Genomic DNA, 4,709 nt, shown 5'->3' on the forward strand with positions numbered 1-4,709 from the left:
GTGACCTAATAGAAGTCTACAAAATTAAGAGAAGCATGGACAGAGTGGATAGTCAGAAGCTTTTTCCCAGTCAATTACTAAGGGACGTAGGTTTAAGGTGCGAGGGGAAATGTTTGGAAGAGATTTGCGAGAGTTTTTTTACACAGAGGGTCGTGGGTGCCTGGAACTCGCTGCCGGAGGAAGTGATGAAAGCAGATACGATAGTGACATTTAAGGGGCATCTTGACAAATACATGATTAGGAATAGAGGATAAATGGCCCAAGAAGTGTAAAAGGTTGTAGGCTAGACAGGCAGCATGATCGGCGCAGGCTTGGAGGGCTGAAGGGCCTGTTTCTTACCTGTTTTGTTCTTGTTTGGGGTGGCACAGTGGTTACCACTGCTGCCTCACAGCACCAGGAGCTCTGATTCAATTCCGGCCTCGGGTGACTGTGTGGAGTTTGCACTTTCTCCCTGTGTCTGCGTGGGTTTCCTCTGGGTGCTCCGATTACCTCCCACAGTCCAAAAATATGCACGTTAAGTGGATTGACCATCCTAAATTAGCCGTTAGTATCCAAAAGCTTCGGTGTGGTTACTGGATTATGGGGTTAGGGTGGGACTCTTTCAGAGGGTCGGTGCAAATTTATAGGCCAAATGGCCACCTTCTGCATTGTAGGGATTCTATGATTCTTTGTTCTATATATATTAAACGCAATATAAAAACAAATTGAAAATTTTCTAGTCCTTTGTCCATGTGGTTTAAGCAGGATTGTTGTTCTAACTTTTCTGAATCTATATTGAAAACAGTATGAAAACAGATTGAGTTATTCTGCTACTTTGTCTTGCCAATAGTGAGGAGTCGGACTGAGAGGTGAGGCAGCAGTGACACCAGATGGACAGTATATGTATTGCAGGCAGCTTTATGTGAAGGTAGGTTCCTTTTAAGGGTAAATGTAAGTCAACTAATAATAATAATAATATTTATTGTCACAAGTAGGCTGACATTAACACTGCAATGAAGTTACTGTGAAAATCCCCTGGTCACATAGTTTGAGTACACAGAGGGAGAATTCAGAATGTCCAAATTACCTAACAGCGCATCTTTCGGGACTTGTGGGAGGAAACTGGAGCACCCGGAGGAAACACAAGCAGACATGGGGAGAACATGCAGACTCTGCACAGACAGTGACCCAAGCCGGGAATTGAATCTGGGACCCTGGAACTGTGACGCAACTGTGGTAACCACTGTGCTACCGTGGTGTCCCATTGATCTCCTGGGATGAGGTTATCCTCCTGCACTCCGGGTGTGCTGATGCTTGCGACGTCCCCAAATGCAGGATACTCGACTGCAGAATTTGTGGTAGTGGGGAACTGTATTCGCGCTCTCCCCTGATTTACAAATCAAAAATACAAACTCATGATTTCCGGTGACGGGTATGTATTGAGTGGATCTCCTCCTGGAAGTTTGAATTTGCCACTTTTAGCCCCAAAATATGCTACTAAGCTTGCAAATACCTTCCCCATCCTCCTTCACGATCACCACAGCGACCGAAAAATGCCTACAAACAAATTTAGGAACTGAAAAGATGGCAGGATCATTAAAAGCCTGGATAGAAAGGACGGGCCGACGAAGAGCACGCGGAGTGAGACAGAGCTGGCTGTACCCGAACAGGCCGGGTCATCAAGGCACATGCCGGACTATGCCCCAGTAAGCGAATGGATGGACCTCTGAACGCAGGAGCTCCTAAATTACAGATATGCCATCAAGCTAGAGACGGTGGCAAAGGTGAAAGTGGCAGTCGTGGGTACCTTGGCCCTCTTCAAGGTGGTGCTGGAAAAGACAGAACAATGACTGGCGGTGCAGGGGGGAACCATCAGGGAGATGGAGAAGGCAGCAATCCACTGGAGCAACCGCATCACCTCATTGGAGACGGAGCTGGCAAAGTTGGTGGCAATGCAGGGGGTCAAGAAAGGTCAAGATGCAGGAGAACTGGTCACGACGCCAGAATCTCTGCATTGTGGGCCTACCAGAGGGTATCGAGGGCAGGAGTCCCCACAGAGTCCGTGGCCCAGATGCTGGGGAAACTGGTCGGGGTAGAGGGAGAACCTCCCCATATCCCCAGAGGTAGACAGAGCCCACAGGTCAATCCAGCCAAGGCCCAAAATAGGAGAGCAGTCCAGGATCATCATCGTGAAGCTGCACCGATACCTAGACAGGAAGAAGATCCTGAACTGGGCAAGGCACAAGGTCCTGCAAGTGGGAGGGACACTCGATCTGTGTGTACCAAGACATTGGGGCAGACGTGGCCAAGTGCAGGGCTGAATTTACACATTCAAAGCAGCCCTATACAAGGGAAAGGTGCAGTTTGGGATGCTGTACCCTCTGGGTAACCTTCCAGGGGAGGAAATATTACTTCACCGCATCGGTCGAAGTGGAAAAACTTGTTCTCAGGCACGGGTTGAAAAAGAAGCAGCAACAGCACTGAATATGGTCTTTTTTTAAAAAAAGGACAATTAGAACTGCCTCATTTATGATCTGCTATGAGTCCAAGGAAGGAGGGTGTAAGAGCGGTGAGGTGCAGAAATGCGCGGGGAGAAGGAGGAGGGTGGGGAAGGAATACAATGGGTTTGGGAAGGTAATGATCGCTCCCAGAGGGGGCCACCACACTAGTGAAAAAAGATAGCACATGCAGGTACGAGAGAAGGCACCACTCCCGAGGGGAAGAGAGTGCCTGGCACAGGGGGGAGAGAAAAAACGAGATGGGGGGGAGGAAGGGGGGAAAGGTAGGGGGAGGAAAAAGGCGGGGGGAGGTCCACAAGGGCACGGGGAGGGAGGAAAAGGGGAGTAGTCAAGCCCAGGGGAGAACCGGGAGGGGGGCTGTGTAGAACGCTGGCTACGATGGGGCGCACATGGCAATAAGTACACCAAAAACAGCCATGTTGGATGGCCCTCAAACAAATGGAAACTCAGGAGTACAGGGGCCCGTTCACAAGGTGAGTGTGGTTGACCACGCAGGAAGGGTGGGGGGGGGGGGGGGGGGGGGGGGGGGGGGAGAACAGAACCCCCCCCCTTCAGGATAGTCATCTGGAACATCAGGAGCCTTAACAACCCAGTGAAAAGATCCAGCACCTTCGGGCATCTGAAAAGTCCCAGCATCTTTGCCCATCTGAAAAGTCTGAAGGCCGATATTGTCCTCCTCCAGGAGACACACCTGAGGGAGAAAGACCCACAGGTCGGGTAAGAAAGAGTTGGGTGGGACTGACTTATCATTCGTGCTACAGGACGAAGGCTGGAGGGGTGGGGGGTGGGTGGGGACCATGCTCAACAAGAGGACAGCTTTCATGGCGACAAAAAGGTAATGGACCAAAGGGGACGGTATGTCATGGTTAGTGGTGTCCTGGAAGGGGCACCACTGGTCCTCGTAAAAGTGTATGCTCCCAATTGGGACGACGCATAAGTCATAAGGAAAACCAAGGTTGAAATTCCCGATATAGACTCATACCGACTCATTGGGGGGGAATTTTAACTGTGTACAGGACCCGTGGATGGACGGATCCAGCCCCAAATCAGGGAAATTGTCAAACATGGTGAGAGTTGAACAACTTCATGGAGCAGATGGGGGCAGTTGACCCCTGGAGTTTCACGCACCCAGGGGAGAAGGAATTCACCTTCTTCTCCTAGGTACACAGGGTCTGTACCAGGATCAATGTCTTAGTAGTGGAGAAAGCAGTGCTGTCAGGGATAGTGGAGTGGAAGACTCCGCAATTGTAATCTCCAACCGTGCCCTACATGCGCGTGGGTTTCCTCCGGGTGCTCCAGTTTCCTCCCACAGTCCAAAGATGTGCAGGTTAGGTGGATTGGCCATGCTAAATTGCCCTTAGTGTCCAAAATTGCCCTTTATGTTGGGTGGGGTTACTGGGTGATGGGGATAGGGTGGAGGTGTGGGCTTGGGTAGGGTGCTCTTTCAAAGAGCCGGTGCAGACCCAATGAGCTGAATGGCCTCCTTCTGCACTGTAAATTCTATAATTATCTGGATGTGAGGTTGAAGATTGGGCCGGGCAGATTGGTTGTGGGAGTGAGGGTGGTGCCATGCCCACTGATGGCGACCTTCAAGGTATCAGAGCAGCCAGAGCTCATCATGTGGAGGAGGGCTGACGCCCTAGCCTGTGCCTCCCTGATCGCAGGCCGAAGACTCTTGCTCAGCTGGCGATCGGGCAGCATCATCCAAGACATGGTGGAATTTCTCAGGCTGGAGAAGATAAAGTATGCCACCCGTGGATCAGAAGAAGGCTCTCACAGGATTTGGAAGCCATTCACCAACTTGTTTCAAAAAATATTTGTGGGGGCAAGTATTATCGGTAAGGGGGGGTCACTGTTACAGTTGTTGACTGGAACTCCCTCTTGTTGTTATGTGTTTGTCTTGTTTAGCCCTGTTGAATGTGTTATATAAAATGCTAAAAGCTCAATGAAAATACTTAAAGTAAAAAATAAGAATTTATAATTTAAAGCACAGAGATGTATTTTGCTCAGCAATAGTTTTCTGCCAAGGCGTCAGCATTATTGCCTCCCAGCCGTTTGGTTAGGATCAACCCTGAGATCAGGTGTGTAATGCCTGTTTTTCTCAGCTGAGATTTAATGTTTCTTTTATGGGGACCATGACATTGATTCAATTTGAATTTTTTTTTGGAGCAAGCAAGAGCTTGCCCCATCCACTCTACACATTGACCTTTG

At 49.6% G+C, this 4,709-nt stretch overlaps 1 pseudogene; it reads left to right on the forward strand.

Annotated features, from left to right (window-relative positions):
• Positions 1-1,224: 1,224 nt before the first annotated feature.
• LOC119976867 lies at positions 1,225-1,369 on the forward strand (annotated as a pseudogene).
• The last annotated feature ends 3,340 nt before the right edge of the window (positions 1,370-4,709 follow it).

This window comes from Scyliorhinus canicula, chromosome 13 (assembly GCF_902713615.1).
Source record: "Scyliorhinus canicula chromosome 13, sScyCan1.1, whole genome shotgun sequence".
Taxonomy (NCBI): Eukaryota; Metazoa; Chordata; class Chondrichthyes; order Carcharhiniformes; family Scyliorhinidae; genus Scyliorhinus; species Scyliorhinus canicula.